Source organism: Talpa occidentalis, unplaced genomic scaffold (genome assembly GCF_014898055.3).
Source record: "Talpa occidentalis isolate TD23 unplaced genomic scaffold, MPIMG_talOcc4v2.1 talOcc4.8, whole genome shotgun sequence".
Classification (NCBI taxonomy): domain Eukaryota; kingdom Metazoa; phylum Chordata; class Mammalia; order Eulipotyphla; family Talpidae; genus Talpa; species Talpa occidentalis.
In genome coordinates this window covers 81,230,333-81,244,406 of record NW_023605194.1, presented here as the reverse complement: position 1 = coordinate 81,244,406, position 14,074 = coordinate 81,230,333, and the positions used below count along the sequence as shown (strand labels likewise).

The 14,074-nt window shown below is 39.1% G+C and overlaps 1 pseudogene; it reads right to left on the bottom strand.

Annotated features, from left to right (window-relative positions):
- LOC119234717 (inorganic pyrophosphatase-like) overlaps positions 1-13,223 on the bottom strand; it is a 33,052-nt pseudogene extending 19,829 nt beyond the window's left edge.
- Positions 13,224-14,074: the final 851 nt, after the last annotated feature.

The window sequence follows — 14,074 nt, the reverse complement described above, 5'->3', positions numbered from 1 at the left end:
GCAGGAAGTAAGCATTCAAAAAATGTTTTGGGGAAAAAAATGTTTTGGGCCCTCCCCTGGTGGCACAGGTGGTTGAGTGCAGCTCTGTGAAGCTGTCCACAGCCTCTGCACCACAGGTTCCATCCTAGCCAGCCAGCAAGATACCCACATGGCGTCGCAGACCTCTCCTGCCTCGCCCGCTGCTCCCCACAGCAGTGTACTTCGGTTGATCTGCCTATTCTGTTCCCTGCTCTGTCTCTGGTGAATCCTCTCACCCTCCCACACATCTGGCCTGTACACCGGTACTTGTATACATGAATAAATAAATCTTTTAAAAAAAATGTTTTGTGGCACATGAAAATATTTGAGGAAATTCAAGTCCCTTGGTATGGCAGACAAAATAACAGTCTCCAAAGAAGTCCACATCCTAATTACTAGAACCAGTGATTATGTTACCTTCCATGGCAAAAGGGACCTTTTAGATTTGGTTAAATTTGACTATTGAGATTTTTTTGAATTATCAGAATGGATCCTGTAAAATCAAAGTCCTCATAAGAGAGAAGCAAGAGGATCTGTGCGAAAAGATGAGTTACAGTGATGCACTCCATAACAGAGGGAAAGGCACTAAGCCAGGAAATGCAGCAACCGCTAGCAAGTAGAAAAGGCAAAGAAAAGAATTCTTCCCTCGAGGCTATAGAAAAAAACATACAACTTTATTTTGACCTCTCGAGACTCATTTTGGACTTCTGACTTCCAAAATTATAAAGTAATAAGTTGTGTTGTTTTAGTCAATAAACTTATGGTAATTTTTTACAGCACCAGGAGGGAATTAATGGACATGGTTATTAAATTAAATATTCTGTTGGACAGTAAACAGTATACTCTCTACCTCTATAAAGGGATTGTAACAATCAGGACCAGAAGATAATTGTCCCAAGAGATGAAATTTTATCTATTCCCACAAACACTGAGATTGCTATCTTCTCCCTTCTAATACCCCATCAGTTCATCTTCAAGAAGAAGAATTAAATGAATTTCATTATGGTCATAGATAAGTGTGAAACTATTGTCTTCATGCCATGTGTGGTAATAAAATGATTAAAAAAAATAAGCCCCAGAATTACAGACATGTTTCATTTTAGTTGTAGACAACATTTATTTCCATTCTTACACACATGGTAGAAATTGCTTTAGCCTCAGAAACTGTTTGGCAAGTGACATGCAAGTGAATTCAAATTTCAGAAAATATTGGCAACCAGCTAATAACTTTTTGCACAGTCAGTTGTGAAAGTGACTTACAGTGACAATATGTATTATACGCATGAAAATATTTAAACTTTCTGGACATATCATGAATTGTAAGGCAATGGGTATTTTATTTTTGATGTAGCTAAATGCATCTACAGCTTGATGGGCCCTCATAAGTAATAACCGGAATTGCCTATCAGAGGAAAGTATTGGAGTTATTTACAAAGGAAAAACTAACCCAATAACCCAAGGTGTCACCATTTTATGCAGAAATAAAGTGAATCTGGCAGCAAAAATAATGAAATGAGATAAGCCACACACTTGAAATCTTATATTTCACCTAAAAAAAAACTTCATAAAAAGTATTTCTAAATATGTATGTACATATTTAGGTATGTATAGATACATACATATATGTACATATTTAGATATATATATATATACATATATATTTTTACTTCAACAGAATTTAAATAAATTGCACAAATCATTAAAGTCTTGTAATGACTCCAACCACTGCTCCCCCAAATGTCTGTATACTCCATCTTCTTTTTTTTAAAGATTTATTTTTATTTATTTATGCATACAAAAACTGGGGTGTGGGCCTAACGTGTGTGTGTGGGGTGAGAAGATTCACCAGAGAAAGAGTGGGGAGCAGAGCAGGCAGACTGACTGAAATACACTGTTGAGGGGAGCAGCAGGCAAGACAGGTGAGGTCTGCTGTGCTATGTGGGTCAGCTCCCTGGCTGGGGATCGAACTCATGCTTCAGTGGCTGGTGATAGCTTGATTGTGATGAGATTTTAACCCCTGCACCACCAGGGAGGCCCCAACTCTCTTATAATCTAATATTTATCGCTCATCTTACTATCTGAGTTCTCCTTTCTTTTGGTTCCTCTAAAACAAAGCTTATTTATACCATACATTATTATCTTGTGTCTGTCACCCCCTTAATTGTTGTGTAATTTAATTACCCATTCCAGAAGTTGCTCCCCATATAATTTTAATTTTACTCAGTAAACATCAGCATTTGTGTTATAATTACTGTTCAGTAGATTAAACAAAATTCTGTTTTCCTTACAACCCACCTATGACCTCCATTCATTTGCATCTTCCTTACAAAAGTCTTTTAACAAATCTTTTCAGTTGTTTATATGTGCTATATTCACAGCTAATTTTCCTTTTCCCATAATTCCTAATTATATCTGTATTTATTAATTATTGATTAAGGAAAGAGCATGAACGTTATGGAAAAAACATACAGACGTGGGAGATAATTTCTGCTGCTCTTTTGTTATGCATGCAAAATAAGTACATACCATCTTGAATTTCATTACACTTCTTCGTAAATGTAGATATTAACAATGTCTACTAGAAGAAAGAACATTGAAAATGTTCAGAGGAAATGAAGTATATGAAAACATCTAATATTAACAAAAGCAATATCATTGTCTAAAGATATTGTTATCTTGAACAGGGCAATCTCTAGCCAAACAAGTGAACACTGTGTTTATCTTTGGTTCTATCTTCTCCAGCAACAACTACAAGAACCCAAACTTTAGCCTTGCCAGTCTCAAAGTGTGATTCATAGATCTTAGAAGATCCTTTGAGCTCCATGAAGTAAAAAATACTTTCAAAATAATGCTGCAATGGCATTTGCCAGTTTTACTCCCACACTCTTACAAGTGTGCAGTGGAGATTTTCAGGAGCTGTATGATGTCATTATTGCATTGGAGTAAAGAAAGAGGCAAATGAGAATTTAGCTGTCTTCCATTGTTAAAAGAATTAGAAGTAGACATAAGGAAATGAAAAGATACTGCACACTCAGGTATTGGAAGAACTAACATTGTTAATATGTCCATCTTACCTAAAGCAGTACATGGATTTAGTGCCATCCCCATCAAGGTTTCAATGGAATTCCTCAAAGAAATGAAGCAAATATTACTAAAATTTACCTGGAACCACAAAAGACTCCAAACAGCCACAACTATCCTGACAACAAAAGAAAAGCAGTGCATGTGTCTTACCCCCAGACTTCAAACTATAGTATAAGGCTACAGTTATAAAGAATAGTATGCTGTTGTTATTGATCGGGGAAAGAATAGAAAACCAAAAGGAAGCATCACAAGACCAGAACCTGACTCACACAGGGGGAAGAGGGGGTAGAGGGAAATAACATGATCATTAACCCAGCTATAGAAATCAAGATCCTTAGGCGCCAGTGCCTTCTCACAAGGCATAAGACCCAAGCAGGTATCAGACTGCTGCAGGGAGTAAAATATACACTAGGTTCCACTTAGTAAAACCTCATAAGAGCAGGGGTTACCCAAGGACCCCAAACTGTTAAGAGAGGTAAAACCTGTTTTGCCTATTCAAAAAGGGTGAGGCCATCATTGCATGCAAAGACAAAGAGAGCAAACTCTTAGTGTGCTCAGGTATCTTTAGTTAGTGTGAAGTTCAAGGGCATAAAAAGAAAAGAAATGATTTCAAATAACAGACTCCTAATTGAAATCTGAATAATACCCATCCCCTTCTTTTTTTTTTAGAGGCATGTTTTATTTATTTGTTTGTTTTGTTTATACATGCACTGGGTACAGTCAGAAGTGCGGGAGGGTGAGAGAATTCACCAGAGCCAGAGCGGGGAGCAGAGCAGGCAGAAGGACCGAAGTACACTGCTGAGGGGAGCAGCAGGCCGCAGGAGAGGTCTGCACGCCATGTGGGACCCTCCTCCGGTGGCCAGCGCTGCAGAGGCCGCGGGCAGTTTCGCAAGCCAGCGCTCAACCGCTGCGCCACCGGGGAGGCCCAATACCCATCCCCTTCTGAGCAAATAAGTATGGGGTGTTTTTAGATCTAACTCTTCCTTCTACCTAGATATATGAATTATAAGAGCCTTTAAATATAGAAATGTTCATTAGAGAAACATTTGATTATTCCAAAATTTACTAAAAAAAAGTGCTATATATTAACTATACACTTAGTTTCAAGTTTTAAAGCATGCATTGATTGTACTGACATACTGAAGCATTTATTTTCAAGGTTTAGAGAAATGATTTTCACTTTTCTTTTCTAACAATAAAGAAAATATATCTATAGAGTTGTCTATAAGTGTGGTAAGGTAATAATTTGAAAGTTCCTTTTTTGTTTCCTGTATGGGTTAAAAATCAACATTTCTATCATTTTGTTATAAATATGTCTAAATCAGCTACTAACAGTAAAAATTACTAAGAAAAATTACTCCACATCATATCTGCAAAATTTGCCTCTGTTTCAAAATTTCTTATGTGAATCAGTGGTATATCCTGGATTTAGACACAGATTGAGCTCAAACTGCAATTTCTAATGGCACACTTGAGTTGCTCATTGAAATTCAACCTAAAATGCATCTTGTTTTATCTGCAATGCAACTTTTAAAACATGGATGATTTTAATAAAACATGAAAAAAAACCTAATGAGGTATGGATTCAAACTTCACACAATAAATTCTTAATATGTTGAAAACAGTTAAAATATTCTGTTCCTAATGTACATATTTTGAATTTCTTTGAACCCATTTTATGAGAAAACCTGAAGAAAAATTGTCTTCTTTATTTCTTTACAAAATATTGAGTATTTTGGCATTAGTGAAATGGATTTTAATTATGGGCAAAAAATTCATATATAGAAGGAAAAATGAGCAGAATTTTAAGTGATGGTGATGAATGGTGCACAATTAACTTTAAATCATGATACTATTTGGCTGGGGAAAAGTAAGTGTTCTGCCCTGCAAGCTCCTTCAGCAATCCCTAAAGGGAAATTTATACATAAGAATGAACCAAGAAAGGTAACACTGTATCATTAATTGGGATTTTTAGTATCACATTCAAAAGCACAATTCTAGTCACTTAATCAGTCCCAAATATTGCACATCTTCTAAGCACTGTATTCAATGCCAGGGGCAAATAACTAATCATAATACCTACCTCTTGGAGCATTTAGTTTAGTAGAAAACATACAGATATGACAATTAACTGTGTAATTCAAACTGTGCCAATTGCTGCACAAGGTTGTGTGGGGGTGTCTACTAGTGGGCTTGCTTATTATTGAGAGCTGAGACAGAGCCAACAATTAAGCTGAGATTTGAAGAGAGAATGCGAGCCAAATAGACAGTGGAACAAAGAGGAACTGCATGCTATGAGGCCTAGAGGTGAGTAAAAAAAAAAAAAAACAAGAAAAAGTTGAACTTACATAAAACTAGCATGAAGAGTGAAGGGAGGGGAGCCTATGAAAAAGTCTTCAGGAGTGGGGCCTCCCTGGTGGCACAAGGGGTTAAGCACCACACTATGAAGCAATCCACAGCCTCTGCAGCATGAGTTCAATCCCTGGTTGGACAGAGAGAAACCCACATGGCGCAGCAAACTGCTTGCCCGCTGCTCCCCTCAGCAGTGTATTTTGGTCAGTCTGCCTGTTCTGCTTCCCACTCTGTCTCTGGTGAATTCTCTCACCCCCCCACCCCACCCCCGGCATCTCTGGCCTATACCCCAGCTCTTGTATGCATAAATAAATAAATCTTTAAAAAAAAAAGTCTTCAGGAGTGGGCAATGGCAAATCTTACAAAGCCTTTCATGGTGCTTTATCCAAAGGTGACAAGGATCTGTTGTTCCAGAGAAAAACATTATTTAATTGAATCTTACAAATGTTGCCCTGACGGTGCTTCCCTGCTGACACAGGGGTTAAAGTCTCAGCACTATCAAGCTATTGTCAGCCACTGTGGCATCAGTTCGATCCTTGGCCAGAGAGCTAACCCATATGGCGCAGCAGACCCCTCCTGTCTCTCTGCTGCTCCCCTCAGCAGTGTATTTCAGTAGATTTGCCACTTCTGCTCCCTACTCCATCTTTGGTGAATTCTTTCACCCCCTGAACCTCTGGCATACACCCCAGTTCTTGTATGCATAAATAAATGAAAATGAATCTTAAAAAATACAAATATTTTCCTAACTATAATAAAGAAAATGGTTGAAAAAATACACAGGAGAAAAGTTAGTCACCTACCATCAACCCGTCTCCTACCTTTAAACCTAAATCCCAACCAAATTCCCCTGGAAACATCTAAAACAGGTTATGTGCTTGTTTGCATTGTTTAACTTGTCTGCTGCTTTGTCTTCGATGAAATATGTTTTGTCATATTAAAGATTATTTTGAGTTGACTCTGTGTGTGTGTGTGAACTTTTTTAAAAAAGATTTATTTTTATTTTTTATGCATATAAGAACTGGGGTGTACTGCACCCCTATGTTTATAGCAGCACTATTTACAATAGCTAAGCTTTGGAAACAGCCCAAATGCCCAAAAATAGATGACTGGATCAAGAAGATGTGGTACATGTATACCATGGAATATTACTCAGCATTCAAAAAAATAAACACATGCAATTTGCAGCAACATGGATGACGCTGGAAGGGATCATGCTCAGCGAAATAAGCCAAAAAGAAAAAGAAAAATACCGGATGGTCTCACTCATAGCAGGAATCTAGAAAACTTAAATAAGGGACCAGGAAAATGAATAACTATAAGAAAGTGAAAATCAAAATCAACAAAAAACTATGAACCAGAGACACTTTTTGGGGGGTGGGGGCCGGGAGGGGCGGGATTGGGGTCAGAATGGGGCATGTGCAGTTGTATGGGGGAATATAAAAATAAAATTTATTATTTAAAAAAAAAAGAACTGGGGTGTAGTTCAGAGATGTGGGGGGTGAGAGGATTCACCAGAGACAGAGTGGGGAGCAGAACAGGTGGCTCTACTGAAAAACGATGCTGAGGGGAGCAGACAGCAAGAAAGGAGAGGTCTGCTGTGCCATATGGGTCAGCTCCCTGGCCAGGGATCGAACTCAGGCCACAGTGGCTGGCAATAGCTTGATCGTGCTGAAACATAACCCCTTGCGCCACCAAGAAGGCTCCAAAACAGAGAAATTTTTGACCTACAGCCTAATAGTCAACTTTGAAAAACAGATTATGAATGCACTGAATAAATTACATGCGGTTCTTAATATAGCAAAGTCTGATACCTTATACTTTAGAATCAAATAATGCAAGCTTGATGAGATTCACCTGCTCATCAAGCTGCATGTTGAATTACTCAAGCTTTAGTAAAAAAATATCGAGACCAAAGGCAGTCTGGAATGGCCCCCACTCAGGTGATATCCTCTGAACCTGTAACAACTCTGGTAAGACGCTTCAAATCAAAAGGCTGCAATCACATGTAATATGACCAGCATTGCTAATCTCTCCACCAGTCGTGCCAACAGAACCACTGCCCTTGAATGCTGAGTCTGAGCCTGCTCTTCCCATCAGTGCAACAAACTTTTGACAGGAGAGCTGTGTGCATTTCTGGCAGTGGTTTGCTTATTTGGATTTTGGAAGAATCCTACTTGAAGATGCACACTTGGGGCCCATATGCCAGTGAACACTTTTAAAAGGGTGTTTTTGAACAAGTAGGAGTCAACAGGCACTGAATGAAATTCAAAAGTATTGAACCTAGAAGGCCATCCCAGGCCCTTGTGAGAATCCTGCCCCTCTGATGTTGCAAAAGTGGCTACTGAGACCCAAACCACGCGCCGCCTCAACAGAAGTCAGAGAAATCCAACAGCATCACTCACCGGTTTTGGATAGGTTTTGGATAGATCTGATACAGAAATTTGCTATTCACCCTTGAAAAGACATTTTCTGAGGCGCCTATTGGGCACTGTAATAAAATATGCTACTGAAGAGGCTAAATTAACTCTGGTATCAGAGATTTTGATGAGGAAACATAGGAGGAAAACATTTAAATATGGAAGGAATATATTTTTTAATTCACTCATAGAAGGATGAAAAAGCTAATATTTGGAGAGAGGGCCTGTAGACAGAAACCTACAGTATTAGCCACCTGGGACAGATGCCACTGGGTGTTGCTGTAAATTGGTGAACAGATTAAGCTAAAAACATTTCATGGCTGGCTAAAGACTGAGTATAGCCATGCTGAGAGTATGAAGCCTTGGTGGCTGCAGCAAAGGGGTAATTCACACTTTTTGTAAATTTTCCTCCAGGAACATTACCAGGCATCCACAGGGAAACTAGATGAGACAACTGAATGGATAACTGAAAAGGAAAAAAAAACTTAGCCACAGTTACAGTTGGAAAATTCAGCGGTGCTTACACTGTAATTGATAAAACAAGTAGGAAGAAAATCAGTTAAGAATGCAGATGATCTGGATAATGCTGTTGACCAACATCACCTAACTGCTATTTATAGACTTTTCCAATCCCAAACAGCCTAATACATCTACTTCTCAAGTGCACATGGAACATTCACCATGATACACTAATATACTACATTCTGGACCATCAAGCTTACCTTAGTGAAATATAAGTATAGAATCACAGAAAATGCATTCAGATTTTGTAACAGAATTTAACTAGAAACAATAGTGAAAACATATGTGAACAATCCCTTGCATTGGGAAACGAAATAACACATTTCTGCTGACCCATAAGTCAAGGTAGAAGTCTCAAGCAGAATTTTCAAATTTTTGAAATTTCTGGGATGTGTAAAATGTAAAGCACCTATGTAATTTATTTTCATTAGCGATGCATCACATTGAGAAAGCCCAACTGTTAAACATTTTATCAGAAGATTGGTCCATATCATGTGTGTGTATGTGTATATATGTATATTAAACTTTAATAAATTATAATTTAGCTAGGAATATTGATACCTCAGTAGATAAAGTATTTATCCCTTGGTTAATCAGCCTAACATTATTGATTTTAGAAAATGTTTGACACTTTTGGGGTCTAAAATTTCTCCTAGGCAACCAACTGGTTGCAAGTGGAATAACTACATTGTCTTTCAGAGCAACAATTCAAAGTTTTATTCTTAGCTTACTTTGTACCTTAAGACAGAGACTGGATATGATCCTTAATAAAGGAACTTCATAATTTAAATTAAACAGCCACAGGCATTACCTCCTGGGGAAGAAGAGTGAAATGAGGCATATTCCTGCAGACAAGCCCATCATCAATAATTAGAAATTTTTATATTACTGAGAAAAATTCACATTGGATTTATAATGTTGTGAATAATAGGAATTAAGTACTATGATATTTTTCCTGAGAAAAAATAAATTGAATTTCCCCTTTTCTAGCAAAAGGAGTAGACTATAGGAGCCTAAAATGGCAGACATTTGCTGCATACTTATTAACACTGAAGACTAAACCACCCCCAAGAAGTTCAGAAAGGTCCTTCCTATTATGTATCACTTTGGCAAGTGGATTATTTGGAGTTGAGATCACCCTAGGCCATGCAGGCTCACTAAAACTTTCACTATTCCCTTAACTACCTCTTATAATCAAAATGTGCAATATTACACAGAATTTGGGTTATTACCAGAAACAGCCTTTCCATCTGATATTTATCTGTGCTTCAGGGAAATCATCTAATTACAGAGCATGTGCTGCTCTTCATATGAGTCACCACTCTTTACCATGCGAGTCCCTCTCCTGTCTCCTTAAAGGCCCAGGCCCCTATCCTAGACCCTAGCTCAGGATATACACTTCCATTTTGCTTCACTAACTTTATAATCCACATTCTTGTAGATTTTCATACTATAGGGGCTGGATGGGCACTGTGCAGGTTTTCTGATCCAGCAGGCTGGTAAAGCAGAGTCCTGTAGCCCTCGATGGCTTTCTCAGGCTTTTATTGAGCTGTACATGCATTGCAGCAACCAGGTACACGGCAAGCAGGGGTGCCAGAGGGCCAGGAGGCCAGCCCCTGGCAAATCTTCACTCTGTGCTTCTCTGGCTTCTTTCTTTCCTCTCTCCTGGCTCTCTCTCCTGCTGCTTTTCTCAGTGACTGTCTCAATACTCCTCTCCTGGTCCACAGAAGTAAATAAGACAGTTTGCAATAATGTAACAACTGCAGGCCCCATCTGGCAGGGCAATCCTAATGGTGGGAGGGCAAAAAAACCTGAAAAACCATTTACCCTACACATATGTAATTAAATTTATTGTTTTCTGTTATTAACCTGTATAAACTAATCTGATTGCATGGTCAGCCCAAGAAGAGCTCAGGAGTAGGAAGGAATTGTCCCTCACAGCCACACTTAATATGAATAACACAAATCTTGACATCATTTTTCCTATTATAATTTTATAGTTATGCCATGTTTCCTGTAATCTAAATATTTTCTTTATCTTATGAAGCCCTTAAGATTTAAAATATTTTAAGTTTAATGATAATATATTTTCTTCTAGAATCTTTATAGACCTAGATCCTAGAAGGGTTCTAGATTCTGGAATTATTCTAGCATCTGGAATGTTTAAATGAATCTTGACTCATTCTAGATTCTAGAATCTTAAAAAAATTTATAGTAAAATTTTTCTATTTTTTAAAAAAGATTTATTTATTTATTTCTGCATAGAACAGCTGGCATGTAGGCCAAAAGTGTGTGGGGGTGGGCAGGGTGGTGAGAGGATTCACCACAGAAAGAGTGGGAAGCAGAACAGGCAGATGTACTGAAATGCACTGCTGAGGGGAGCAGCAGGTGAGACAGAAGAGGTCTGTTGTGCCATATGTGGGTTAGCTTTGTGCCTGAGGATGGAATTCAGGCAGTAGAGGTGGTAACGCTGAGACTTAACCCCTGTGCCACCAGGGAGGCCCCATAATAAAACTCTCTGTTTGCAAATGTGTTTTTAGATGTAATACCTCATAAGTAGCATTTTCTTTGTTCAATGTATTGTAATTTCAGTTAATTTTAAAATTCAGTTAATTCAGTTAATTAACTACAATTCAGTTAATTTTAGTTTAATAGCTTTGCTTTAAAAAGTGCAATACAAAAACCAGCTTTAAAATTGATAGTAATATCAATTAAAACATAGTGTAAGTGTAATGTGATAGGCTATTCATAGGAAATTTTATATTTAAAATAAAACGAGGATCTCCCTGGTGGCTCAAGGGGTTAAGATGCAACCTATGAAGCAATCCTCAGCCACTGCAGCGCGGGTTTGATCCCTGGCCAGGGAGCTACCCACATGGCGCAGCAGACCCTCCTGACTTACCCACTGCCCCCCGCAGCAGTGTATTTCAATACATCTGCCTGATTTGTTCCCCACTCTGTCTCTGGTGAATCTTCTCAACGCCCAAACCTCTGCCCTGTATGTACCCCAGTACTTGTATGCATAAATAAATAAATCTTTGAAGAAAAAAAAAAAATGAAACCTGAGTTTACAATGGAAAGCTATTTCAACTCTGGCCACAAGATGGTGCTATCACAAAACAATTCTCAAACCAAATTATTAATATATTCCAAAATATGCATATTTTGAGATCCTTTTCCAGCCTAGTCTTTAAATTTTAAAATTCTCAACAATCAGTGCTTTTGCCAAACTTAATTTGTAGTTCAACATCTGTTTCAGTTCCACATTTTTTCATATATTTTATCCCTCATACATATTGCTGATTGACTACCTCTTAAAGGTAGTCAATTTTAAACAAAATTTAAATTTCTCAAAATGTTCACGAAAAATAAGTCAATCTTCTTGAAATCTATATGTATTGTTGCTAAAACATATTTTAAAATAAAAAAATAATATCATTTTTGTTTGTCTTCATTACTATTATTTGTTTCCTATTATTTAACAGAAGGAACATTTCCTTTTCCTGTACCCATAGCGACATTTAATGTAACAGTCATAAACATAGCAAGCACTTAGGGAAATAACAAGCTTGGATAATGAGCTGAAGGAGATTTTTGTTAATTTGGTCAGGTCTTTAATCACCATCTGGATTTCCATGTGTTGAATGACTTCCAAGCCAGCAGAAGCAGCAAATAGTTAAAAAAATTCATGGATATTGAGTGGAATTCCTAACAAAATATTGTTTTCTGATTATTTGACATCCCTCACATTGCATTCTGTGGTATTGGGTCAAAAGGTGGTGATTACTATCACTGTTTTATGAGGCTAATAATATCAGGATTCCAGTGCTACAACTTTTCTCACATATAACTGTGTCATTCAGGGGTTAAAATTCTCAACAGCCAGAGGTTAGCAGTTTATGGGTTTTTGAGTCCAAGAAAAAATTTAACTAGAATTGAACAAAAGTTTTACTAGAATTGCAGAGACTAATGACCCAAAAATAAAAAAGGAGAACTATGTACTACAAAGACTGCTCAATTGTAACTTCAAACAAAATTTAAATTTCTCAAAATGTTCATGGAAAAATAATTTCTACAATACGCAAAGAATATCTTCAGGAGGCCTCTTCTAGACAAGGGGTATGCAAACCCTGTCTGTTTCCACTGGCTTCTGATAAGAGCAAGAGCAGCGCAGAAAGCAGGTGAGCAAATGAGCATGATCATTTTCCAATGAAGTTGAAGTTTAAAAAAAGTGGAATTAAATACTTAGGAATAAAATTTTAAAAAGAAATACAACACTTTTACAGTGAAAACTACAAAATATTGTTGAAAGAAATTAAGGAAGACCTAAAATAAATGGAAATGTATGGCAGGTCCAAAGATCACAAGAGTGTATTGTTGAGACCACAATACTCCCTAATTTACCCACAATAAAAATAATTCAGTTAGCTTTCTTTTTCAGTAATGGAAGCTCATCCTAAAACTCTCGGTGGCTTTCTCGGAGGCTGGGAGGCCTCCAGGCCCCAGGCAAGTCTTCACTCTGGGCTTCTCTGGTCTCTTTCTCTCCTTCTCTCTCCTGTATCTCTCTCTTCTTCTTCTCCTGCTTCTGCTTCTCTTCGTGACTCTCTCTCAATGCTCCTCCCATGGCCCACAGAAGTAAACAAGATAGTTTGCAGCAATGTAACAACTGCAGGTGCCCCATCAGGCAGGGAAATCTTAATGGGGGGAGGGCAGAAAAGTCTGAAAAACCATTTACCCTACATGTAGCAACCAGGTTGTAGGATAAGTAGGGGAGAAAGCGTCAGGCTTTTCTACCCTCCCACTGCGCATGTGCACTCAGCCAAACGGCATGGCGCCGTGTGGCGTGGCATGCATGGCGGGCATGTGTGGGTGGCGTTGCGTGGCGCAGTGCAGTACAGTGTGGTGCGGTGCCGAGGACGGAGGAGGGGAGTGGAGTGGCAGAGCGCTGCAGAGTACAACGTCGACTAAAAGCGGGGAGCATGAAGACACCAACATGCCTGCTAGAACCGGTAATGGACCTATCTGGGATGGGTTGGTTGCGCAACATTTGGCGTAGACGGCAGGATGGTTCAAAGCAGGATGGCTGGATGCAAATGGGTATGGAACCCTTAGAAACCTGGAGAGGGATTCCGGGTGGCCAGCCATGAGCAGATGGTACCTGATGGCCTATCTTCTCTTCCAGTGGGCACCTCCCCAGGAATGGCCAGAGGTAGATGGATCCCTGGTGCAGTTGCTACAGGCCCTATACAAAATAGAAGAGACCCAGGGGAGATACAGTGCCCGCGATGCAGCAGGGGCCATGGGATGGGTTTCTCACAGCTCTGTGGGAGTGTAGGCAGAAGGAGCGATCCAGAATCCAGCAAGTACGTGATGAGATGCAGGAAGAGATGTGGATACTACGACACTGTTTGAGGATTCTGGAGTAAGAAGTTTGGCGAAACCAACCCACCATTCCAGAGATGCCAGACTCCTTCCCAGGAGAGGAGGAGCGGGAGGCTGGCCCTTTGCCCAAGTCACAGCCGGTGGTGGCAAACCAACCTGCGACTCCGGAGATGCCAGGTTCCTCCTCAGGAGAGGAGGAGAAGGCTGGTCCCATGCTTCAAGCCTGCCCAGTGGTGACTCAGAAGATAAAGTGGCAGTGACCTGTGGCCCCAAGGGGTGAGACTGCTGGACCACCACAA